Raw genomic sequence first — 27,683 nt, forward strand, 5'->3', positions numbered from 1 at the left:
ATCAAGAATCCCATTCTAGATCTCAGGCAATGACAAGATTTCTCTAATTAATGATACGTCACTCGTTTAGTAGAGGTACATTTCTCCATTATGGAATTTCATGATGGATGCTTTTTATGTACAGTAATTGGGTTAAAGAGGTGTCCACCAATTTTTGCTTTACAAGATGTCCCAGCATAGTCTTAAATTATATGATATCTCCAGCTATCAATCCCCTGTCACCCCTCTGGTACCATTTCTCAGGTCCCTCAACAGAGGGTGTGATGACCAGCGGGTAACCCAGTCAGTAGCATAAGAGGACTGGTAGGATATCGGTAGATGAGTAGTCTGAATTTTTTATTTTTATACCATGATGGGCCATTTTTTAATGTATAAAAGTGTTGGACAATTCACTAAAATTAGTTTTCTCGTTTATAAATCCAATTTTCAATTACTATGGAGTAAAGCGTTAATACATTAATACATTAATATAATTATAAATCACAAAGGGAGAAAAATGATCTGGGAAAGATATATTGTCTATTCTAAAAAAGGACTAAAGGGGCAAAGCTCCAGTAGAAATGGCCCCTCTCTTACAAGTCATTAGAACTTAACGTTTATAGTACTACTAGCTGAAGAGCCCGGCGTTGCCTGGGCATCTATAATATAACGCTGGGAGCGTCACTCTGTCCGAAGCCTCTATAGACTGCGCAAGCGCAAGCGCCGGCGCAGTCTGGGCCTCACAGAGCGACGCTCCCGGGAGATCGCGGTATGCGTAAGCACTGAACGCATACCGCGATCTCCACCGGAGAGTCAGGGACCGCCAGGAGGGAGGGTAAGTATACTCACCTTTCCCGGTTCCAGCGCTGCTTGCGGCTCTGTCTCCCGGCTCCTCTGCTCCCGGCTCCGGAGGGCGCGGACTGCGCAGGGGCCGATTCCTGCTGCCGGAATCGGCGCCTGCGCAGTCCGCGCTTTCCGGCGCCATTTTCTTGAAGACACACTCCGGCTTCACTGCAGGTGTGTCTTCAAGAAAATGGCGCCGGAAAGCGCGGACTGCGCAGGCGCCGATTCCTGCTGCCGGAATCGGCGCCTGCGCAGTCCCCGCTTTTTGGCGCCATTTTCTTGAAGACATACCTGCAGTGGAGCCGGACGATAGGTGAGTATGGTATTTTTTTTTTTTTTATATGGCAGCAGCATTCGGGGGCATACACACTGGAGCGGGGGGCATATAATACAATGGTGGCGCAGGATGGGAGCAGCACATGACAGAACGGGTGCAGGATGGCAGCAGCACATGACAGAACGGGCGCAAGATGGCAGCAGCACATGACAGAACGGGCGCAGGATGGCAGCAGCACATGACAGAACGGGCTCAGGATGGCCGCAGCACATGACAGAACGGCCGCAGGATGGCCGCAGCACATGACAGAACGGGCGCAGGATGGCCGCAGCACATGACAGAACGGGCGCAGGATGGCCGCAGCACAAGACAGAACGGGCGCAGGATGGCCGCAGCACATGACAGAACGGGCGCAGGATGGCCGCAGCACATGACAGAACGGGCGCAGGATGGCCGCAGCACATGACAGAACGGGCGCAGGATGGCCGCAGCAGATGACAGAACGGGCGCAGGATGGCAGCAGCACATGACAGAACGGGCGCAGGATGGCAGCAGCACATGACAGAACGGGCGCAGGATGGCCGCAGCACATGACAGAACGGGCGCAGGATGGCAGCAGCACATGACAGAACGGGCGCAGGATGGCCGCAGCAGATGACAGAACGGGCGCAGGATGGCCGCAGCACATGACAGAACGGGCGCAGGATGGCAGCAGCACATGACAGAACGGGCGCAGGATGGCAGCAGCACATGACAGAACGGGCGCAGGATGGCCGCAGCACATGACAGAACGGGCGCAGGATGGCAGCAGCACATGACAGAACGGGCGCAGGATGGCCGCAGCAGATGACAGAACGGGCGCAGGATGGCAGCAGCACATGACAGAACGGGCGCAGGATGGCCGCAGCACATGACAGAACGGGCGCAGGATGGCAGCAGCACATGACAGAACGGGCTCAGGATGGCCGCAGCACATGACAGAACGGGCGCAGGATGGCAGCAGCACATGACAGAACGGGCGCAGGATGGCCGCAGCACATGACAGAACGGGCGCAGGATGGCCGCAGCACAAGACAGAACGGGCGCAGGATGGCAGCAGCACATGACAGAACGGGCGCAGGATGGCAGCAGCACATGACAGAACGGGCGCAGGATGGCCGCAGCACATGACAGAACGGGCGCAGGATGGCCGCAGCACATGACAGAACGGGCGCAGGATGGCAGCAGCACATGACAGAACGGGCGCAGGATGGCCGCAGCACATGACAGAACGGGCGCAGGATGGCCGCAGCACATGACAGAACGGGCGCAGGATGGCAGCAGCACATGACAGAACGGGCACAGGATGGCAGCAGCACATGACAGAACGGGCGCAGGATGGCCGCAGCACATGACAGAACGGGCGCAGGATGGCAGCAGCACATGACAGAACGGGCACAGGATGGCAGCAGCACATGACAGAACGGGCGCAGGATGGCCGCAGCACATGACAGAACGGGCGCAGGATGGCAGCAGCACATGACAGAACGGGCGCAGGATGGCAGCAGCAAATGACAGAACGGGGACGCAGGATGGGAGCAGCAAATGACAGAACGGGCGCAGGATGGGAGCAGCAAATGACAGGATGGGAGCAGCAAATGACAGAATGGAGGCGCAGGATGGGAGCAGCACATGACAGAACGGGGGCGCAGGATGGGAGCAGCACATGACAGGATGGGGGCGCAGGATGGAGCAGCACATACCAGGATGGAGACCATATACCAATATAAATGCTCGCCACCCGGGCGTAGAACGGGTTCAATAGCTAGTAGTAAATATCTGTGGTTAGTTATAGCACCTCGCTTCTCTTATTTTCCCATCATGCCTCTCATTTTCCCCATCACATCTTTCATTTTCCCTCTCTAGTGTTGAGCATTCCGATACCGCAAGTATCGGGTATCGGCCGATATTTGCGGTATCGGAATTCCGATACCGAATTCCGATACTTCCCGCGTATCGGATACCGGAATCGGAAGTTCCCAGAATTCAAACTGAACGCAGCAGCCAATGAGGAATGATTGGAAGTGTGGGCACATCCTGTTTAGCATGGTGGGCATGTAAGTACTGGCAAGGCTTGGATTGGCTGCTGAAATGATGTCACTCTGCACTATAAAAAACGCTGCCGCCATTTTGCGCTCACTCTGCTGTGATTTCAGTTAGGGACAGGACGCTGTGTTCTAACTGAGGGCCAGTCGAGCTAGCTAATTGCTTTATTTTCCTTTCCAAAGGCTAATTTAGCAAAACGCTGTGTGTTCTTCACTGTTCACCTTGCTCTTGCCTTGCAGCGCTGTTTTAACAGCGTTCTGCAAGGTCTCTGTGTGTGTGTGTGTGCAGCTCACTCTGTAGTCTGTGTGCAGCCATATACCCGGTTGTATTCAGCTCAGGGGGGGTTCACACTGCCTCACACAGTTGTCCTTTTTTGCTCTTAGTGCAGCCTGCTGCACATTTTTTCTCAAATTTCCTATTAGTGTTTTTCCACCAGTCTCCAGCTCTATTGTGGAAAAACACTACATAGGATAACCTAGAGGGGGGTTTTTGGGCCTTGCAGCGCCGTTTACGGCTGTCTGCACGGTCTCCGTGTGAGCCCAGCTCGCCCTGTAGTCTGTGTGCAGCCATAGCCGGTTGGATTCAGCTCAGGGTTCGTTACTGGCTCATACCTTGAGAAAAATTTTACTTTTTTTCAAATAGTGCAGCCTGTTTAAAATTTGAAAAAAAAAAATTCCTATTAGTGTCTTTCCACTCGTATCCAGCTAAATAGTGGAAAAACACTATATAGGATAACCTAGAGGAGGGTTTTTTGGCCTTGCAGCGCCGTTTACGGCTGTCTGCACGGTCTCCGTGTGAGCCCAGCTCGCCCTGTAGTCTGTGTGCAGCCATAGCCGGTTGGATTCAGCTCAGGGTTCGTTACTGGCTCATACCTAGAGAAAAATTTTACTTTTTTTCAAATAGTGCAGCCTGTTTAAAATTTGAAAAACAAAAATTCCTATTAGTGTCTTTCCACTCGTATCCAGCTAAATAGTGGAAAAACACTATATAGGATAACCTAGAGGAGGGTTTTTTGGCCTTGCAGCGCCGTTTACGGCTGTCTGCACGGTCTCTGTGTGAGCGCAGCTCGCCCTGTAGTCTGTGTGCAGCCATAGCCGGTTGGATTCAGCTCAGGGTGCGTTACTGCCTCATACCTTGAAAAACAATTTCCTTTTTTTCAAATAGTGCAGCCAGTTTAAAATTTGAAAAAAAAAATTCCTATTAGTGTCTTTCCACTCGTATCCAGCTAAATAGTGGAAAAACACTATATAGGATAACCTAGAGGAGGTTTTTTTGGCCTTGCAGCGCCGTTTACGGCTGTCTGCACGGTCTCCGTGTGAGCCCAGCTCGCCCTGTAGTCTGTGTGCAGCCATAGCCGGTTGGATTCAGCTCAGGGTTCGTTACTGCCTCATACCTTGAGAAAAATTTTACTTTTTTTCAAATAGTGCAGCCTGTTTAAAATTTGAAAAAAAAAATTCCTATTAGTGTCTTTCCACTCGTATCCAGCTAAATAGTGGAAAAACACTATATAGGTTAACCGAGAGGAGGGTTTTTTGGCCTTGCAGCGCCGTTTACGGCTGTCTGCACGGTCTCCGTGTGATTTAAACTAGCTCTGTAGCCCGATCTGCACCAAAAAAAAAGTTAAGTTCACCAAACACAACTTAACACTTGTGTAGGCCACATTTGAAAAATAATAAAGTTTAGTCCACAATTTACAACATTAGTGTTTCTTACACCTGTTAGGAGGAGCATTTCAGGAATAAGCACACTAAGGCCTTAGTACTTTTCTGCTTATCTTTATCTGTCAACTAAGATGAAGAGGGCAGGGAGTAAGGCACGTGGGCGTGGGCGCGGAGCAGGGAGAGGAGCAGGGAGAGGACGTGGTGATTCTGTGCCTGCTGCGGGCGCCGGTGACTCGTCGTCACTCAGTTTCAGCAGGGAACAGTCCTTCATGCGCAGCTTTGTCGGAGAGCGCCGTGCACCGCTGCTACGTGAAGACCAAATTGAAGCCGTTGTCGGGTGGATGGCAGCTAACGCCTCGGCATCGACTTCAGTTAGTGCCACATCCTCTCAGGCACAGAGCACTGGAGAGCAGCCATCTGTCTCTTCACCACCTGCCAAATTGGCCAGGCAGTCAGAGAGCCCAGGACAGGAGCCGTCTCTACTTTTGTTCTCTGAATCTCTTGGCTTGGAAACAGGGGGCCAGCCAAGCAGCATTGGAGAAATGGAAGAAGAGGCAGTGTGCAGTGATGCCCAAAAGCTTTATCTCTCTGACTCTGAAGAGGCAGGTGGGCCAGTGCCTCCGGTGACCACAGCGCAGTACGCATCTGATGATGAAACTCAGGTGCCGCTTTCTGATGCGTACTGTGCTGCCGAGACTACCCAGGAGGAGCAGTTGGTGGCAGAGGGTAGTGGAGATGATGAGGTCCTTGACCCATCGTGGCGTGAGGAACAGGAAGGTGGTGGGAGCAGCTCTGAGGAAGAGCTTCCCCTTACGGGCCAAAGAGGGAGAGGGAGGGGGAAGACTGCGGAGCCTGTAGCCTCCACTTTGGCACCCGTTAGGAGCCTGTCTCTTTCCAAAGCCAAAAAGGGCGCTCCCAAGACTTGCAGTGCCTGGTCCTTTTTTGACACAGTTGCAGATGACATTTGTTTTGTCAAATGCAAGCTGTGTCATCAGAAAGTAAAAAGAGGTAAAAGTGTCAGCAACCTCAATACCACAAATATGTGGAAACATGTGCGGAACAGGCACGCGGTGGAGTTACAGAAACACAGTGAAGACGTAGGCCAACCAACAGCGGCAGCTACCACCTCTTCATCTCGTGTTGCCTCTTCCTCCACTGTTGTCCAGAGACCTAGTGTAATTCCACCCACAGCACCACCTTCCCAGTCATCCTCACACTCCCAGTCTACTCTACAGCCATCGGTAGTCCAGGCATGGGAGAAAAGGCGGGCATTCTCGGCCAACCACCCCCGAGCACAGGCTCTGAATGCAGGCATTGCCAAACTGTTGTCCCTGGAAATGCTCTCGTTCAGGCTGGTGGAGACTGACAGCTTCCGTGACTTGATGGCATTGGCAGTCCCACAGTACAAGGTGCCCAGCCGCTTTTACTTCAGCAGGCAGGCTGTCCCTGCCCTGCACAGGCATGTTGAGGCAAACATAAAACATGCGCTACTGAACGCCGTCAGTAGCAAGGTCCACCTCACCACCGATGCGTGGACCAGTCAGCATGGACAGGGGCGATATGTTTCCCTCACTGCCCATTGGGTTAATGTTGTTGAGCCAGGTACAGATCGTGCGAGTGGCGCAGGACGTGTCCTGCCCACTCCAAGGATTGCAGGAATCCAGTCTGTACGCATCGACTCCTCCTCTTACACCAGTTCCTCTGATTCCTCTCTGCAGGATCCGTCACAGTCCACCTCCACATGGACCCGTGAACGTTTACCTATGACCGACATGAGCACAGCCGTGGCCAAACGTCAGCAGGCCGTCTTGAAACTAGTTTCATTGGGGCATCGAAGCCACACAGCGCAGGAGCTCTGGAATGCCATCAAGCAGGAGAGCGATGTGTGGTTACTGCCAGCGAATCTCCAGCCAGGCATGGTAGTGTGTGACAATGGCCGAAATCTGGTGGCAGCTTTGGCCCTTGGCAACCTCACTCACATCCCATGTCTGGCACATGTGCTCAATTTGGTTGTGCAGAGTTTTCTGAGGGACTATCCGGATCTTGATGCCCTGCTGCACAAGGTCCGCCTAGAGTGTGCTCACTTGCGGCGTTCCAGCTTGGCCAGATCCCGCATTGCTGCTCTGCAGCGCCGATTCCGCCTTCCGGAACACCGCATCATATGTGACCTACCTACCCGGTGGAATTCCACGTTACATATGTTGGAGCGGTTGTGTGAGCAGCAGCAAGCAGTTATGGAGTACCAGCTGCATCAGGCGCAAAGAAGTCGCAGTCAGCGCCGATCAGACTTCACAACCACAGAGTGGGCCACTATGAAGGACGTCTGCCAGGTTTTGCGTCCTTTTGATTATTCCACGCGGATGGCAAGTGCAGATGATGCACTAGTCAGCATGACTGTCCCCCTTATCTGCCTGCTTCAGCAAACTTTGCAAGGGTTAAGGGATGATGTCGTGGAAGAGGTGGAGGATGAGGAGTCACCTTTTCCATCAGCTTCTGGAGAGTCAGCGCCACGTGGTTCCTCACAAAGGGGTACGCAGGGGCCAATTTGTGAGGAGGATGAGGAGGAGTCAATGGAGGAGGAAGAGCTCCGTCCAGAGGAGGGAGCGACACAATTGTCCAGTGGTCAGTGTGTACAGCGAGGGTGGGGTGATGACGATCGGGCAGAGATCATGTCTCAAGCAGGGGACAGCGTTTCTGGGCCAGTTGGCACTCTGCAGCACATGGTGGATTTCATGCTGCAGTGCCTGAGAAACGACCGCCGCATCGACCACATTCTCAACATGCCCGATTATTGGGTGTTCACCCTCCTCGATCCTCGCTACCGGGACAACGTCCAAAACCTCATCCCTGCGTTGACCCGGGAGCGTAAATTGCGGGAGTACCACGACACACTGGTGAATTCCATCATCTTCTCCTGTCCAACTGAGAGGAGTGCTGCTAGTGCTTTACAAAGCAGCTCAGTGCGTTGAGGCAGTGGGGGAGGCTCTGCCCAAAGAGGGAGCAGAAGCAGTGCCTCTGCCCAAGGCAAGCCCAGTATGGCACAACTCTGGCACACTTTTGTGTGCCCGCCCCAAATGTCTACACCATCACCGGCGGCTCCAGTCAGCAGGAGGCAACGGTTCCGTCAGATGGTGACAGACTACATGGCTTGCCCTCTTACTGTACTCCCAGACGGCTCTTCCCCGTTCAAGTTTTGGGTCTCTAAGCTGGATACATGGCCAGAGCTAAGCCAGTATGCATTGGAGGTGCTGGCTTGCCCTGCGGCTAGTGTCTTATCGGAACGTGTCTTTAGTGCCGCAGGTGGTGTACTAACAGACCGTCGCATGCGACTATCCTCCGATAACGTTGACTGGCTTACTTTCCTGAAAATGAACCAGGCCTGGATCTCGCAGGAATTTGCCACTCCTCTGCCTGATTAAGTAATTGGGTGTCATCCAGGTCTCCTGCTGTGTTCATCTTTCTACCACCTGAACTGCTATTCCTGGGCTCCAACACCGCCAGTTGCGGCTCAGAAGTGAAGGCTGCACAGTAAAAACAAACGACCCAGTGTTATTGGGTTTCAGTAACGTCAGCTGATCCCCAGCTGTGTAGCCGGCAATGTGTCCTGCGACCGCCACGCTGGCACAACAACCTAAATGTAAGGGAACCTGTCCCCCCCCCCCCCCCCCCGTCGTTTGTTACTGAAAGAGCCATCTTGTGCAGCAGTAATGCTGCACAAGGAAAAGGTAGCTCTTTTTTTTTAGCTCTTTGCACACGCAGAACTTAACACTTATAAAATGTGTTCACTGATACCGTTATACCGTCCCGGAGCTGGGACTTTCCTTCGTAATGTGACGCAGCACAGCCGTCATTCCTACCCCCTTGGTGCCATGCGCTGCCTCCTCAGCGTTGTTTTAAGCTGTCACGGAGCCTGCGCTGTTCTGTTATCCCTTGGGCATGCCCTATTTGCGCTGCCTGTCTTCTGACATAATTTGGTGTCAGGCTGGCTGCGCCTGTGCGGCCGCGCTGCCCGAGATCCCGCCTCGCAGTGTCTTCTGATTGAGTCACACTGCGGGCCTGGGATCCATGGGCATGCGCAGTGCATATCTTCCCCTCGGGCTCTCGCTCATTTCCCTCCGCCTTCTTTAGACTGTGCGCCGTCAGCTGATCCCTAGCATGCCACGGCCGTGACACCGCACAGTCTGAAGAAGAGGGAAGGAGGGGAGTGAGAGTCGAGGTTATGCACTGTGCATGCCCATGGTTCCAAGGCCCGCAGTGGGATTACGTTAGACGAGACTGTGAGGTGGGATCTGGAGCAGCGTGGACGCACAGGCACTGACAGCCTGACACCAAATTATGTCAGAAGACAGGCAGCGCTAATTGGGCATGGCCAAGGGCTAACAGAACAGCGCAGGCTCCGTGACAGCTTAAAACAACGCTGAGGAGGCAGCGCACGGCATCAAGGGGATAGGAATGACAGCTGTGCTGTGTCCCATTACGAAGGAAATTCGCACCTCCGGAACGGTTTAACGGTATAAAGGGACACATTTTTAGTGTTTACTTCGGTGTTTGCAAGGAGCATAATTAAAAGAGCAACCTTTTCCTTTTGCATCCTTAGTGCTGCACAAGATGGCTCTTTCAGCTACAAACGTCTTGGGGGGGGGGGGGTTAAAGGTTTCCTTTCAACTTGCTCCAATCAGGCTTCGGCCTACACTCTGTTCCTCTGCTCCTCCTGCTGTCCCTGGGCTCTAACTCCGCCAGTTGGTGCCTGGAAGTGCTGTGTGCACAGTCAACAGTCGCTCCTCTGTTATTGGGGTTCAGTAACGTCAGCTGATCCCCAGCTGTGTGTGCGGCAATACCTCCAATCTGCTCCTCCTGCTGTCCCTGGGCTCTAACACCGCCAGTTGGTGCCTGGAAGTGCTGTGTGCACAGTCAACAGTCGCTCCTCTGTTATTGGGGTTCAGCAACGTCAGCTGATCCCCAGCTGTGTGTGCGGCAATACCTCCAATCTGCTCCTCCTGCTGTCCCTGGGCTCTAACACCGCCAGTTGGTGCCTGGAAGTGCTGTGTGCACAGTCAACAGTCGCTCCTCTGTTATTGGGGTTCAGTAACGTCAGCTGATCCCCAGCTGTGTATCCGGCAACGTGTCATGCGACCGCCACGCTGGCACAACTAAAATGTAAGGGGACCTGTCCCCCCCCCCCCAGGCGTTTGTTACTGAAAGAGCCACCATGTGCAGCACTAATACTGCACAAGGGAAAGGTCGCTCTTGAAATTATGCTCCTTGCAAACGCTGAACTACACACTCATGTAATGTGTCCCCTCACACCGTCCAACCGTCCCGAAGGTGGGACTTTCCTTTGTAATGTGACGCAGCACAGCCGTCATTGCTACCCCCTTGGCACCGTGCGCTGCCTCCTTAGCGTTGTTTGATTCCGTCATGGACCCTGCGCTGTTATGTTATCCCTTGGCCATGCACAGTTTGCGCTGCCCGTCCTCTGACATCATTTGTTGTCGTCCTGGCTGCGCCTGTGCGTCCACGCTGCCCGAAATCACACCTCGCAGTGTCGTCTAATGTGATCCCACAGTGGGCCTGGTATCCATGGCCATGCGCAGTGCATATACTAGCCTCTCACTCCCCTTCTTCACGCTTCTTCAGACTAGGCGGCGTCAGCTGATCCCTAATAGCATGCCACGGCCGTGACGCCGCACAGTCTGAAGAAGCAGGAAGGAGGTGAGTGAGAGGCGATGATATGCACTGCGCATGCCCATGGATCCCTGGCCCGCAGTGGGACTACATTAGATGACACTGCAAGGTTGGATCTCGGGCAGCTTGGACGCACAGGCACTGCCAGCCTGACACCTACATGATGTCAGAAGACGGGCACCGCTAACTGTGCATGGCCAAGGGATAACATTACAGCGCGGGCTCCGTGACAGAACCAAACAACGTTGAGGAGGTGGCGCCCGGCACCAAGGGGGTTGGAATGACGGCTGTGCTGTGTCACATTACAAAGGAAAGTCCCACTTCCGGGATGGTTTGACGGTGTGAGGGGACACATTATATGAGTGTGTACTTCAGCGTTTGCAAGGAGCATAATTTTCGGAGCCACCATTTTCCATGTGCAGTATTACTGCTGTACAAGATGGCTCTTTCAGCAACAAATGCCTGGGGGGGGGGTTAAAGGTTCCCTTTCAACTTGCTCCACTGCAGGCTTCGGCCTACACTCTGCTCCTCTTTGATTCCCTGGGTTTCAACACTGTCAGTTGCCACCTGGAAGTGTTGTCTACACAGAAAAAACACTAGGTGATGTGTCAGTGGGGTTCAGCACCGCCAGCTGTTCCCCTGCTGTGTAGTCGGCAACGTGTCCAGCACAAGCCACGCTGCCACAACAGAACAAAAGCTGCCACCAGTGCAGGCTTCGGCCTACACTCTGCTCCTCTCCTCCTCCTGCTGACCCTGGGCTCAAACACCGCTAGTTTTTGCCCGGAAGTGCTAGCTGCACAGAGAAAAACACCAGCCAATGTGTTAGTGGGGTTCAGCAACGCCAGCTGTTCCCCTGCTGTGTAGCCGGCAACGTGACCTGCAAACGCCACGCAGGCACATGAACTGAAATTAAAGGGAACCTGGCCCCACCCCCCCAGGTGTTTGTATGTATAACAGCCACCTAGTACAGCAGTACTGCTGCATTTGTACAGGGTGGCTGACTTTTTCTCCTTGCCCACGTGGAACTCAACACGTACAAAATGTGTCTCATTGAGACCATTCCACTGTCCCTGAGGTGTGACTTTCCTTTCTAATGATACGCAGCACCCCCCTTGGTAGCGTTTCCCGTCTTTTGTCATCATGGTTAGCTGGCTGCGCCTGTGCATCCGCCCTGCTAGAAACAACGCCCCTCGTTGTCATATTTATTTTGTCAGCGAGGGTGTGGTTTATGGGCACGAGCAGTGCATATGTTCGCCTGTCTTAACTCATCTCCTTCCGCCTTCTTCAGACTGTGCGGCCTCCTGGCCGTGGTAGGCGATAAGGGATCAGCTGAGGCCACCCAGTCTGGAGCAGGTGTAAGGACATGTGTAAGCGGCAAACCTATTTACTGCACAAGGCCACGAATCCCAGCCACGCAGTGTGATTTTTTGAAAACACACTGTGGGTCTGGGATTCATGTCCATCGCTAACCGCAACGGCCGAAATGAAATGAGGTCAGAAGACAGGAAGCGCTCACAGCGCATGGCCAAGGGATCACAATAGCGCAGACTCCTTGACAGCAAATAACAACGCTCAGGAATCTACGCCCAGTACCTAGGTGCAAATTTTGACACCTGTGCTGCGTCTCCTTAAAAAGACAAGTCACGCCTCCACAACTGTTTGACAGTATAATGGGCTAAATAGTGTACGTGTTTTAGTCAGCGTGTGCAAGGAGCAAAACAAATAGAGCAACCTTTTACTTGTGCAGCATTAATGCTGCACAAGGTGTGGCTCTTGTACCTTGCAACACCTGAGGGGGGTTAAAGGTAACCTTTGAAATTGGTTCAACTAGGCTTCGGCCTACACTCTGCTCCTCTCCTGCTGACCCTGGGCTCAAACACCGCTAGTTTTTGCCTGGAACTGCTAGCTGCACAGAGAAAAACACCAGTCAATGTGTTAGTGAGGTTCAGCACCGCCAGCTGTTCCCCTGCTGTGTAGTCGGCATCGTGTCCAGCACAAGCCACGCTGGCACAACTGACCAAAAGCTGCCACCAGTGCAGGCTTCGGCCTACACTCTGCTCCTCTCCTCCTCCTGCTGACCCTGGGCTCAAACACCGCCAGTTTCTGCCCGGAAGTGCTAGCTGCACAGAGAAAAACACCAGCCAATGTGTTAGTGGGGTTCAGCACCGCCAGCTGTTCCCCCGCTGTGTAGCCGGCATCGTGTCCAGCACAAGCCACGCTGGCACAACTGACCAAAAGCTGCCACCAGTGCAGGCTTCGGCCTACACATTGCTCCTCTCCTCCTCCTGCTGACCCTGGGCTCTAACACCGCCAGTTTTTGCCCGGACATGCGAGCTGCACAGAGAAAAACACCAGTCAATGTGTCAGTGGGGTTCAGCACCGCCAGCTGTTCCCCTGCTGTGTAGCTTGCAACGTGACTTGCAAACGCCACGCAGGCACATGAACTGAAATTGAAGGGAGCCTGCCCCCCACCCCCAGGTGTTTCTATGTAAAACAGCCACCTTGTACAGCAGTACTGCTGCATTTGTACAAGGTGGCTGACTTTTTCTCCTTGCCCACGTGGTACTCAACACGTACAAAATGTGTCTCATTGAGACCATTCCACTGTCCCTGAGGTGTGACTTTCCTTTCTAATGATACGCAGCACCACCCTTGTTAGCGCTGCCCGTCTTTTGACATCATTGGTTAGCTGGCTGCGCCTGTGCGTCTGCCCTGCTCGAAACAACGCCCCTCGGTGTCTTATTTTTTTGAACAGCGAGGGTGTGATTGATGGGCATGTGCAGTGCATATGTTTGCCTGTGTTCATTCATCTCCTTCCGCCTTCTTCAGACTGGGTGTCCTCATGGCCGCGGCAGGCGATAAGGGATCAGATGAGGCCGCCCAGTCTGAAGCAGGTGTAAGGACATGTGTGAGCGTCAAACATATTTACTGAACAAGGCCACGAATCCCAGCCACGCAGTGTGATTTTTTGAAAACACACTGTGGGTCTGGGATTCATGTCCATCGCTAACCGTAATGGCCGACATTAAATGAGGTCAGAAGACAGGAAGCGCTCACAGCGCATGGCCAAGGGATCCCAATAGCGCAGACTCCTGTACAGCAAATAACAACGCTCAGGAATCTGCGCACAGCACCTAGGTGTAAATTTTGACACCTTGTGCTGCATCTCCTTAAAAAGACTAGTAGTCACGTCTCCACTACTGTTTGACAGTATAATGGGCTAAATAGTGTACGTGTTTAATTCAGCGTGTGCAAGGAGCAAAATTAAATAGAGCAACCTTTGACTTGTGCATCATTAATGCTGTTCAAGGTGTGGCTCTTGTACCTTGCAACACCTGAGGGGGGGGTTAAAGGTAACCTTTGAAATTGGTTCAACTAGGCTTCGGCCTACACTCTGCTCCTCTACTCCTCCTGCTGACCCTGGGCTCAAACACTGCTAGTTTCTGCCCGGAACTGCTAGCTGCACAGAGAAAAACACCAGTCAATGTGTTCGTGGGGTTCAGCACCGCCAGCTGTTCCCCTGCTGTGTAGTTGGCATCGTGTCCAGCACAAGCCACGCTGGCACAACCGACCAAAAGCTGCCACCAGTGCAGGCTTCGGCCTACACTCTGCTCCTCTCCTCCTCCTGCTGACCCCGGGCTCAAACACCGCCAGTTTCTGCCCGGACATTCTAGCTGCACAGAGAGAAACACCAGCCAATGTGTTAGTGGGGTTCAGCACCGCCAGCTGTTCCCCTGCTGTGTAGTCGGCATCGTGTCCAGCACAAGCCACGCTGGCACAACTGACCAAAAGCTGCCACCAGTGCAGGCTTCGGCCTACACTTTGCTCCTCTCCTCCTCCTGCTGACCCTGGGCTCAAACAACGCCAGTTTCTGCCCGGACATGCTAGCTGCACAGAGAAAAACACCAGCCAATGTGTTAGTGGGGTTCAGCACCGCCAGCTGTTCCCCTGCTGTGTAGCTGGCAACGTGTCCTGCAAACGCCACGCAGGCACATGAACTGAAATTGAAGGGAGCCTGCCCCCCACCCCCCCAGGTGTTTCTATGTATAACAGCCACCTTGTACAGCAGTACTGCTGCATTTGTACAAGGTGGCTGACTTTTTCTCCTTGCACACGTGGAACTCAACAAGTACAAAATGTGTCTCATTACAGACCATTACAATGTCCCTGAGGTGTGACTTTCCTTTTTAATGACACGCAGCACCCCCATTGTTAGCGCTGCCCGTCTCCAGACATCATTGGTTGGCTGGCTGTGCCTGTGCGTCCCCCCTGCCCGACACAACGCCCCCCGTTGTCTCATATATTTTGACTGCGAGGGTGTGATTGATGGGCATGAGCAGTGCATATGTTCCCCTGTCTTCACTCCCCTCCTTCCGCCTTCTTCTGACTGTGCGGCCTCATGGCCGCGGCATGCGATAAGGGATCAGCTGAGGCCGCCCAGTCTGAAGCAGGTGTAAGGACATGTGTGAGCGGCGAACATATTTACTGCACAAGGCCACGAATCCCAGCACCGCAGTGTGACTTTAGGAAAAGCCACTGTGGGTCTGGGATTTATGGCCATCGTTAACCGCATCGGCCAACATGAAATGAGGTCATGAGACGGCCTGCACTAACAGGGTATTGCCAAGGGATAACACAAGAGCGCAGTTTCCTGTACTGCAAATAACAACGGTAAGGAATCTGCGCACAGCACCTAGGTGTAAATTTGTACACCTGTGCTGCGTCTCCTTAAAAAGACTAGTAGTCACGCCTCCACTACTGTTTGACAGTATAATGGGCTAAATAGTGTACGTGTTTAATTCAGCGTGTGCAAGGAGCAAAATTAAATAGAGCAACCTTTGACTTGTGCATCATTAATGCTGTTCAAGGTGTGGCTCTTGTACCTTGCAACACCTGAGGGGGGGGTTAAAGGTAACCTTTGAAATTGGTTCAACTAGGCTTCGGCCTACACTCTGCTCCTCTACTCCTCCTGCTGACCCTGGGCTCAAACACCGCTAGTTTCTGCTCGGAACTGCTAGCTGCACAGAGAAAAACACCAGTCAATGTGTTCGTGGGGTTCAGCACCGCCAGCTGTTCCCCTGCTGTGTAGTTGGCATCGTGTCCAGCACAAGCCATGCTGGCACAACCGACCAAAAGCTGCCACCAGTGCAGGCTTCGGCCTACACTCTGCTCCTCTCCTCCTCCTGCTGACCCCGGGCTCAAACACCGCCAGTTTCTGCCCGGACATGCTAGCTGCACAGAGAGAAACACCAGCCAATGTGTTAGTGGGGTTCAGCACCGCCAGCTGTTCCCCTGCTGTGTAGTCGGCATCGTGTCCAGCACAAGCCACGCTGGCACAACTGACCAAAAGCTGCCACCAGTGCAGGCTTCGGCCTACACTTTGCTCCTCTCCTCCTCCTGCTGACCCTGGGCTCAAACAACGCCAGTTTCTGCCCGGACATGCTAGCTGCACAGAGAAAAACACCAGCCAATGTGTTAGTGGGGTTCAGCACCGCCAGCAGTTCCCCTGCTGTGTAGCTGGCAACGTGTCCTGCAAACGCCACGCAGGCACATGAACTGAAATTGAAGGGAGCCTGCCCCCCCCCCCCCAGGTGTTTCTATGTATAACAGCCGCCTTGTACAGCAGTACTGCTGCATTTGTACAAGGTGGCTGACTTTTTCTCCTTGCACACGTGGAACTCAACAAGTACAAAATGTGTCTCATTACAGACCATTACAATGTCCCTGAGGTGTGACTTTCCTTTTTAATGACACACAGCACCCCCATTGTTAGCGCTGCCCGTCTCCTGACATCATTGGTTGGCTGGCTGTGCCTGTGCGTCCCCCCTGCCCGACACAACGCCCCCCGTTGTCTCATATATTTTGACTGCGAGGGTGTGATTGATGGGCACGAGCAGTGCATATGTTCCCCTGTCTTCACTCCCCTCCTTCCGCCTTCTTCTGACTGTGCGGCCTCATGGCCGCGGCATGCGATAAGGGATCAGCTGAGGCCGCCCAGTCTGAAGCAGGTGTAAGGACATGTGTGAGCGGCGAACATATTTACTGCACAAGGCCACGAATCCCAGCACCGCAGTGTGACTTTAGGAAAAGCCACTGTGGGTCTGGGATTTATGGCCATCGTTAACCGCACCGGCCAACATGAAATGAGGTCATGAGACGACCTGCACTAACAGGGTATTGCCAAGGGATAACACAAGAGCGCAGTTTCCTGTACTGCAAATAACAACGGTAAGGAATCTGCGCACAGCACCTAGGTGTAAATTTGTACACCTGTGCTGCGTCTCCTTAAAAAGACTAGTAGTCACGCCTCCACTACTGTTTGACAGTATAATGGGCTAAATAGTGTACGTGTTTAATTCAGCGTGTGCAAGGAGCAAAATTAAATAGAGCAACCTTTGACTTGTGCATCATTAATGCTGTTCAAGGTGTGGCTCTTGTACCTTGCAACACCTGAGGGGGGGGTTAAAGGTAACCTTTGAAATTGGTTCAACTAGGCTTCGGCCTACACTCTGCTCCTCTACTCCTCCTGCTGACCCTGGGCTCAAACACCGCTAGTTTCTGCCCGGAACTGCTAGCTGCACAGAGAAAAACACCAGTCAATGTGTTCGTGGGGTTCAGCACCACCAGCTGTTCCCCTGCTGTGTAGTTGGCATCGTGTCCAGCACAAGCCACGCTGGCACAACCGACCAAAAGCTGCCACCAGTGCAGGCTTCGGCCTACACTCTGCTCCTCTCCTCCTCCTGCTGACCCCGGGCTCAAACACCGCCAGTTTCTGCCCGGACATTCTAGCTGCACAGAGAGAAACACCAGCCAATGTGTTAGTGGAGTTCAGCACCGCCAGCTGTTCCCCTGCTGTGTAGTCGGCATCGTGTCCAGCACAAGCCACGCTGGCACAACTGACCAAAAGCTGCCACCAGTGCAGGCTTCGGCCTACACTTTGCTCCTCTCCTCCTCCTGCTGACCCTGGGCTCAAACAATGCCAGTTTCTGCCCGGACATGCTAGCTGCACAGAGAAAAACACCAGCCAATGTGTTAGTGGGGTTCAGCACCGCCAGCTGTTCCCCTGCTGTGTAGCTGGCAACGTGTCCTGCAAACGCCACGCAGGCACATGAACTGAAATTGAAGGGAGCCTGCCCCCCACCCCCCCAGGTGTTTCTATGTATAACAGCCACCTTGTACAGCAGTACTGCTGCATTTGTACAAGGTGGCTGACTTTTTCTCCTTGCACACGTGGAACTCAACAAGTACAAAATGTGTCTCATTACAGACCATTACAATGTCCCTGAGGTGTGACTTTCCTTTTTAATGACACGCAGCACCCCCAATGTTAGCGCTGCCCGTCTCCTGACATCATTGGTTGGCTGGCTGTGCCTGTGCGTCCCCCCTGCCCGACACAACGCCCCCCGTTGTCTCATATATTTTGACTGCGAGGGTGTGATTGATGGGCACGAGCAGTGCATATCTTCACCTGTCTTAACTCATCTCCTTCCGCCTTCTTCAGACTGTGCAGCCTCATGGCCGCGGCATGCGAGAAGGGATCAGCAGAGGCCGCCCAGTTTGAAGCAGGTGTAAGGACGTGTGTGAGCGGCCAAAATATTTACTGCTCAAGGCCACGAATCACAGCACCGCAGTGTGACTTTATGAAAAGGCACTGTGGGTCTGGGATTTATGGCCATCGTTAACCGCACCGGCCAACATGAAATGAGGTCATAAGACGGGCAGCTCTAATAGGGCATTGCCAAGGGATAACACAAGAGCGCAGACTCCTGTACAGCAAATAACAACGCTCAGGAAGCTGCGCCAAGCACCAAGGCGTTATTTGGGACACCTGTGCTGCGTCTCCTTAAAAAGTCACGCATCCACTACAGTTTGACTGTAGAATGGGCTAAATTGTGTACGTCTTTCATTCAGCGTGTGCAAGTAGACAAATTAATAGAGCAACCTTTCACTTGTGCAGCATTAATACTGCACAAGGTGTGTCTCTTGTACTTTGTAACACCTGAGGGGGGGTTAAAGGTTTCCTTTTAAATTGGTTCAAATAGGCTTCGGCCTACACTCTGCTCCTCTCCTCCTCCTCCTGCTTCAACACGGGCTCTAACATCGCTAGTTTTTGACCGCAAGTGCTAGCTGCACAGAGAAAAACACACGCCATTGTGTTAGTGGGGTTCAGCAACGCCAGCTGTTCCCCCACTGTGTAGCCGGCAAAGTGTCCTGCAAACGCAACGCAGACACAAAGCTGCCTCCAGTGCAGGCTTCGGCCTACACTCTGCTCCCCCTGCTTACCCTTAGCTCCAACACCGCTAGTTGGGGCTCTAGGAAGACAATCTTTAATAGGCAACGCATCTGGGTTCCAGCACCGCCAGCTGGTTCTCGGCAGTGTTCTTGTCACCGGTACTCCCTCGTGCCAAGCCTGGTTTCAGCACCGTCAGCTGTTTCCGGGTTGTGTCAAGCTCACTGAGACGCCTATGCTTGCCCCGTCGTGGTGCGGTCGGGTTAGCCAACTCCAGGGTGCCTCCAGTTTAGGAGCTTCCTATGTGGGCTGCGTGAACTGGTAGTCAAGGCTGGTTCTGTAGTGCCAGTAGGCCCAGCTCCCCCTGTAGGACTGTTGGGGTTCGGTAACTGCGGCTGCCTCGCGGCCTAGCTGTTCTCTCCTCTCCTGTGGGCCTTGGGGTCCACCACCTGGTTCCAGCACCGTCAGCTGGTTCCGGGCCGAGCCTTTGGCTTAGGTGCCTCCTCCTGGGTATCCGAGTTCCGCCAACGTCAGGCGGTCCTTGGTAGTGCTTTTAAGCGCGGGTACCAACAGCTTAGTAACCGTGTTCCAGCACCGCCAGCTGGTCCTCGGTCGTGCCATTGGCTCTTGCACACTGGGGCAACGCATCTGGGTTCCAGCACCGCCAGCTGGTTCTCGGCAGTGTTTTTGTCACAGGTACTCCCTCGTGCCAAACCTGGTTTCAGCACCGTCAGCTGTTTCCGGGGTGTGTCAAACTCACTGAGACGCCTATGCTTGCCCCGTCGTGGTGCGGTCGGGTTAGCCAACTCCAGGGTGCCTCCAGTTTAGGAGCTTCCTATGTGGGCTGCGTGAACTGGTAGTCAAGGCTGGTTCTGTAGTGCCAGTAGGCCCAGCTCCCCCTGTAGGACTGTTGGGGTTCGGTAACTGCGGCTGCCTCGCGGCCTAGCTGTTCTCTCCTCTCCTGTGGGCCTTGGGGTCCACCACCTGGTTCCAGCACCGTCAGCTGGTTCCGGGCCGAGCCTTTGGCTTAGGTGCCTCCTCCTGTTTATCCGAGTTCCGCCAACGTCAGGCGGTCCTTGGTAGTGCTTTTAAGCGCGGGCACCTACAGCTTAGTAACCGGGTTCCAGCACCGCCAGCTGGTCCTCGGTCGTGCCATTGGCTCTTGCACACTGGGGCAACGCATCTGGGTTCCAGCACCGCCAGCTGGTTCTCGGCAGTGTTTTTGTCACAGGTACTCCCTCGTGCCAAACCTGGTTTCAGCACCGTCAGCTGTTTCCGGGGTGTGTCAAACTCGCTGAGACGCCTATGTTTGCCCCGTCGTGTTGCAGTCGGGTTAGCCAACTCCAGGGTGCCTCCAGTTTAGGAGCTTCCTATGTGGGCTGCGTGAACTGGTAGTCAAGGCTGGTTCTGTAGTGCCAGTAGGCCCAGCTCCCCCTGTAGGACTGTTGGGGTTCGGTAACTGCGGCTGCCTCGCGGCCTAGCTGTTCTCTCCTCTCCTGTGGGCCTTGGGGTCCACCACCTGGTTCCAGCACCGTCAGCTGGTTCCAGGCCGAGCCTTAGGCTTAGGTGCCTCCTCCTGGGTATCCGAGTTCCGCCAACGTCAGGCGGTCCTTGGTAGTGCTTTTAAGCGCGGGCACCTACAGCTTAGTAACCGGGTTCCAGCACCGCCAGCTGGTCCTCGGTCGTGCCATTGGCTCTTGCACACTTGGGCAACGCATCTGGGTTCCAGCACCGCCAGCTGGTTCTCGGCAGTGTTCTTGTCACAGGTACTCCCTCGTGCCAAGCCTGGTTTCAGCACCGTCAGCTGTTTCCGGGTTGTGTCAAGCTCGCTGAGACGCCTATGCTTGCCCCGTCGTGGTGCGGTCGGGTTAGCCAACTCCAGGGTGCCTCCAGTTTAGGAGCTTCCTATGTGGGCTGCGTGAACTGGTAGTCAAGGCTGGTTCTGTAGTGCCAGTAGGCCCAGCTCCCCCTGTAGGACTGTTGGGGTTCGGTAACTGCGGCTGCCTCGCGGCCTAGCTGTTCTCTCCTCTCCTGTGGGCCTTGGGGTCCACCACCTGGTTCCAGCACCGTCAGCTGGTTCCGGGCCGAGCCTTTGGCTTAGGTGCCTCCTCCTGGGTATCCGAGTTCCGCCAACGTCAGGCGGTCCTTGGTAGTGCTTTTAAGCGCGGGCACCTACAGCTTAGTAACCGGGTTCCAGCACCGCCAGCTGGTCCTCGGTCGTGCCATTGGCTCTTGCACACTGGGGCAACGCATCTGGGTTCCAGCACCGCCAGCTGGTTCTCGGCAGTGTTTTTGTCACAGGTACTCCCTCGTGCCAAACCTGGTTTCAGCACCGTCAGCTGTTTCCGGGGTGTGTCAAACTCACTGAGACGCCTATGTTTGCCCCGTCGTGTTGCAGTCGGGTTAGCCAACTCCAGGGTGCCTCCAGTTTAGGAGCTTCCTATGTGGGCTGCGTGAACTGGTAGTCAAGGCTGGTTCTGTAGTGCCAGTAGGCCCAGCTCCCCCTGTAGGACTGTTGGGGTTCGGTAACTGCGGCTGCCTCGCGGCCTAGCTGTTCTCTCCTCTCCTGTGGGCCTTGGGGTCCACCACCTGGTTCCAGCACCGTCAGCTGGTTCCAGGCCGAGCCTTTGGCTTAGGTGCCTCCTCCTGGGTATCCGAGTTCCGCCAACGTCAGGCGGTCCTTGGTAGTGCTTTTAAGCGCGGGCACCTACAGCTTAGTAACCGGGTTCCAGCACCGCCAGCTGGTCCTCGGTCGTGCCATTGGCTCTTGCACACTGGGGCAACGCATCTGGGTTCCAGCACCGCCAGCTGGTTCTCGGCAGTGTTCTTGTCACAGGTACTCCCTCGTGCCAAGCCTGGTTTCAGCACCGTCAGCTGTTTCCGGGTTGTGTCAAGCTCACTGAGACGCCTATGCTTGCCCCGTCGTGGTGCGGTCGGGTTAGCCAACTCCAGGGTGCCTCCAGTTTAGGAGCTTCCTATGTGGGCTGCGTGAACTGGTAGTCAAGGCTGGTTCTGTAGTGCCAGTAGGCCCAGCTCCCCCTGTAGGACTGTTGGGGTTCGGTAACTGCGGCTGCCTCGCGGCCTAGCTGTTCTCTCCTCTCCTGTGGGCCTTGGGGTCCACCACCTGGTTCCAGCACCGTCAGCTGGTTCTCGGCAGTGTCTTTTGCTCTTGTACCTTCTGCTCCCCATCCTGGTTCCAGTACCGTCAGCTGGTTCCGGGCAGAGCCTTTGGCTTAGGTGCCTCCTTCTGGGTATCCAAGTTCCAACAACGTCAGGTGGTCCTTGGTAGTGCTTTCAGGCACGGGTACCTCCTGCTTAGTAACCGGGTTCCAGTAACGTCAGCTGGTCCTCGGTAGTTCCATTGGCTCTTGGACCTTCGGCTACCCATCCGGGTTCCAGTACCGTCAGCTGGTTCTCGGCAGTGTCTTTTGCTCTTGTACCTTCTGCTCCCCATCCTGGTTCCAGTAACGTCAGCTGGTTCCGGGCAGAGCCTTTGGCTTAGGTGCCTCCTTCTGGGTATCCGAGTTCCGCCAACGCCAGGCGGTCCTTGGTAGTGCTTTTTAGCACGGGTACCTCCTGCTTAGTAACTGGGTTCCAGTAACGTCAGCTGGTCCTCGGTAGTTCCATAGGCTCTTGAACCTTCGGGTAGCCATCCGAGTTCCAGTTCCATCAGCTGGTTCTTGGCATTTTCTCAGCCTTCTTGTACCTTCTGCTACATTTCCAAGTTTAAAACCCTAAAGTCGACGACCCGGAAGACCACCCCGATGACGATGACCCGGAAGACCACCCCGATGACGACGACAACGACCCGGAAGACCACCCCGATGACGACGGCGGAGACGACGACGGCGGAGACGACGACGGCGGAGACGACGACGGCTGAGACGACGACGGCGGAGATGACGACACTGGAGACGACGACCCTGGAGACGACGACATGGAAGACCGAGAAGCAGAAGAACAAGAGGCTGCAGAACAAAGAGCAGAAGAACATTAAGCATAAGACTTAATATCAGAGCAAAATATATTATCTAAATTATATGCAGAAGAAGACTAAGCAGTGTATGGGGGTGAGTCCGTTCCTCCTCGTGGTGCCCCTGGATAAAGCCTGATGCTGCAGGCCAAACTGAACGCGGACAAATGTAACTTTTGTGACTGGCAGAACGGAAGGTGTAATCTTCCAACTTTTATAGATAACAACTACGGGAATGCCTGTCACAAATGAGAATATGATGAAGAAGTAGAATAAGAAGAATAATAACAGTGGAATAAAAAGAATATGTAGAATAGGAAGAATAATAATAGTTGAATAAAATGAATATGAAGAATGTAATAAAAAAAAAAAATAGGTAGAAGATGAAGAAGAAGATGAATAAGGTGAAGAAGAAGTTGATGTCAAAGATGCTGATGATGATGAAGATGAAAGTGTGGGAAAAGTAAAAAAAAAAAAGAAAAAAAAGAAGGGGAAGGGCGTGGAATAGTGAAACATCAATATCTGACAAAATAAAAAAAAATTTACATACTCAATATCTTTTTCACTCCGAACGTCTTTAAAAAAAAAAAAACATGCTATTCTATTTGATTGGGCTAAACCTCATTGCCTTTAATGTCTCCGCCACCTCCCACAATACATCCTACATTATTCTTAGTTGTTTTCCTTGATGTAGAATGAACCTACAAGGAAAGAAAGGGTTTATTTTAATTCCGATATTTTGGTCCCATTGACTTGCATTGGGATCGGGTATCGGTATCGGCGATATCCGATATTTTTTGAATATCGGCCGATCCCAACCGATACCGATACTTTCCGATATCGGAAGGTATCGCTCAACACTATCCCTCTCACATCTCTCATTTTCTCCCTCACACCTCTCATTTCCCCCCTCACTCCTCTTGTTTTCCCCTCACTCCTCTCATTCCCCCCTAACACTTGTCATTTCGACCTCACATCTGTCATTTTCCGATCACTCCACTATTTTCCCTCACTCCTCTCATTTTGAACTCACACCTTTTCATTTCCACCTCACACCTCTCATTTTCACCTCAGTATATACATGTTTGTCATCTCCCTTATATATAGTATACACCTGTATGTCATCTCCTGTATATAGTATATATCTGTATGTCATCTCCCCTGTATATAGTATATACCTGTTGTGTGCCATCTCGCCTGTATATAGTATATACCTGTATGTCATCTCCTCCTATATATAGTATATACCTTTATGTCATCTCCTCCTGTATATAGTATATACCTGTGTGTCATCTCCCCTGTATATAATATATACCTGCAAGTCATCTCCTCCTGTATATAGTATATATACCTGTAGGTCATCTGCTCCTGTATATAGTATATACCTGTGTGTCATCTCCTCCTGTATATAGTATATACTTGTATGTCATCTCTTCCTGTATATAGTATGCACCTGTATGTCATCTCCTCCTCTATATAGTATATACCTGTGTGTCATCTCTCCTGTATATAGTATATACCTGTGTTATCTCCCCTGTACATAGTATATATCTGTATGTCATCTCCTCCTGTATTAAACCTCGTTCACACGTTATTTGCTCAGTATTTTTACCTCAGTATTTGTAAGCTAAATTGGCAGCCTGATAAATCCCCAGCCAACAGGAAGCCCTCCCCTTGGCAGTATATATTAGCTCACACATACACATAATAGACAGGTCATGTGACTGACAGCTGGCGCATTTCCTATATGGTATATTTGTTGCTCTTGTAGTTTGTCTGCTTATTAATCAGATTTTTATTTTTGAAGGATAATACCAGACTTGTGTGTTTGCTCTAGGGCGAGTTTCATGTGTCAAGTTGTGTGTGTTGAGTTGCGTGTGGCGACATGCATGTAGCGACTTTTGTGAGATGAGTTTTGTGTGGCGACATGCGTGTAGCAACTTTTTGTGTGTCGAGTTGCATGTGACAGTTTAGTGTAGTAAGTTGTATGCAGCAAGTTTTGCGCATGGTGAGTTTTGCGCGTGGCGAGTTGTATGTGTGGTGCCTTTTGAGTATGTGCAAGTTTTGTGTGAGGCAACTTTTGCATGTGTTGCAACTTTTGTGCATGTGGCAATTTTTCCGCGGGTGCAAGTTTTGCGTGTGGCGAGTTTTCCCATGAGGTGAGTTTTGCACGTGTGGAGAGTTTTGCGTGAGCCTAGTTTTGCATGTGGTGAGTTTTGCGCGTGGCGAGTTTTGAGTGGCGACTTTTGTGTTTCGACTTTTATGTGGCGAGGTTGGTGTATGTGTGGTGAAATGTGTGCTGAGGGTAATATGTGTTCAAGCACGTGGTAGTGTGTGGCGCATTTTGGGTGTGTGTTCATATCCCCGTGTGTGGTGAGTATCCCATGTCGGGGCCCCACCTTAGCAACTGTACGGTATATACTCCTTGGCGCCATCGCTCTCATTCTTTAAGTCCCCCTTGTTGACATCTGGCAGCTGTCAATTTGCCTCCAACACTTTTCCTTTCACTTTTCCCCATTATGTAGATAGGGGCAAAATTGTTTGGTGAATTGGAACACGCGGGGTTAAAATTTCACCTCACAACATAGCCTATGATGTTCTCAGGGTCCAGACGTGTGACTGTGCAAAATTTTGTGGCTGTAGCTGCGACGCCTCCAACACTTTTCCTTTCACTTTTTTCCCCATTATGTAGATAGGGGCAAAATTGTTTGGTGAATTGGAAAGCACAGGGTTAAAATTTCACCTCACAACATAGCCTATGATGCTCTCAGGGTCCAGACATGTGACTGTGCAAAATTTTGTGGCTGTAGCTGCGACGCCTCCAACACTTTTCCTTTCACTTTTTTCCCCATTATGTAGATAGGGGCAAAATTGTTTGGTGAATTGGAACGCGCGGGGTTAAAATTTCGCCTCACAACATAGCCTATGACGCTCTCGGGGTCCAGACGTGTGACTGTGCAAAATTTTGTGGCTGTAGCTGCGACGGTGCAGATGCCAATCCCGGACATACATACATACATACATACATACACACACACACACATTCAGCTTTATATCTAATATATAATTGCCTAGAATACTACTTCCTGCAATTTGTGCCAACTTCCGTGGCTTTGTCCGGAGCTAATGTCCGGAGCTAATGTCCGGAGCTAATGTCCGGAGCTAATGTCCGGAGATTAATTGCCTAGAATACTACTTCCTGCAATTTGTGCCAACTTCCGTGGCTTTGTCCGGAGCTAATGTCCGGAGCTAATGTCCGGAGCTAATGTGCGGAGATAATGTCCGGAGCTAATGTCCGGAGCTAATGTCCGGAGCTAATGTCCGGAGATAAGTGACGTCAACAGTGTCCAGTGTCTGATTGGTTGCCGCCTGCTGTGAGCGACCAATCAGAAACGTGCCGTACTGTGACACACTCCGCCCGCCATTTTGGTGTGATTTTTGAATTTTTACCTCACAGCAAGTTTCTACTGCGTGAAGGCGGGCCCAGTGACGTTGCTCTTCAAGCTCCTGCCGAATTTCGTCAAAAAAATGATAATACCATTTACCAAAACTATATATATTTAGTTGTGAAGTGGTTCAGTGACATTTTCACACCAATTTTGAACTTTTGTTTGGTGTTTTCTCCATATACTGCCTATTATTTTTGTTCTTTCTTACTATTATTTATTAATTGTATTATTCTTACATTTGAATAAATAAAGTATATATGGATTCTAGACTCCCGATTCTTTAGAATCGGGCTGCCATCTAGTATTAGATATTCACACTACTGTACCATCCACTTGTGAAGTCGAGGCTTTGGTGAAACATATTGGGGGACGTGCTGCATGTTTAAAAATGTTATATGTCCTATATTTGCCTACTGTTGATGACACCCCGACGTGGCAGAATATAAGCAATAGCTACTGTATTGCGAATATATTAAACAATCTAATTTACTTATGGCAAATAAGGTTACTCATTTTAATTTAATACCCCATAAAATAACTATTTTCATGTAGTAGAACAATAGTTAAGCTTTACTGGTATGTTAGAGAGGGGGTCATTGCTATTGGGACTTTACCACATTAGGCTTTTATAATCACTTCTATAAACCACCAATTGGAATAAAAGCCTTGTTTATTATTGAAACACATAAAAAATGTACATACCATATATATGTAAGGTCTCTTACAGGAGGAAGAAAGGGGGGACCTATCCATATAAAGTATAACCCATGGGAACATGATAAGTTGGGCACTATGTATAGAACAACATGTGTATACAGGGTATAATCAACTATTGCAAAATAATAGACCGCAATGTTGTTGGAAATACAGTATGTATGTTACCTCAATATCACATATTGTGCAGAATATAATAAAGACAAAAGTTAGAGAAAGAGAAACACATGAAGTATAATAATAATAATAATCTACTATATAATTGACTAAGGGTCACTTCCGTCTTTCTGTCTGTCTGTCTGTTAGTCACGGATATTCATTGGTTGCGGCCTCTGTCTTTCATGGAAATCCAAGTCGCTGATTGGTCGTGGCAAAACAGCCACGACCAATCAGCGATGGGCACAGTCCAGCGGCAACATGGCCGCTCCTTAATCCCCGCAATCAGTGCCCGCTCCATACTCCCCTCCAGCCAACGCTCACACAGGGTTAATGGTAGCGCTAATGGACCGTGTTATGCCACAGTGTAACGCACTCCATTAATGCTGCTATTAACCCTGTGTGACCAACTTTTTACTATTCATGCTGCCTATGCAGCATCAATAGTAAAAAGATCTAATGTTAAAAATAATAATAAAAAAAAATCGTTATATACTCACCGTCCGTCGACCCCTCTGATCCAGAACACGCCTTTCCCACTCCTCGCGACTCTCCGGTGACTGCTCCATGCATTGCGATCTCGTGAGACCGCAATGCACTCTTCAGACCGGAGCACGCGAGGAGTGTCGGT

Source organism: Ranitomeya imitator, chromosome 3 (genome assembly GCF_032444005.1).
Source record: "Ranitomeya imitator isolate aRanImi1 chromosome 3, aRanImi1.pri, whole genome shotgun sequence".
Taxonomy (NCBI): domain Eukaryota; kingdom Metazoa; phylum Chordata; class Amphibia; order Anura; family Dendrobatidae; genus Ranitomeya; species Ranitomeya imitator.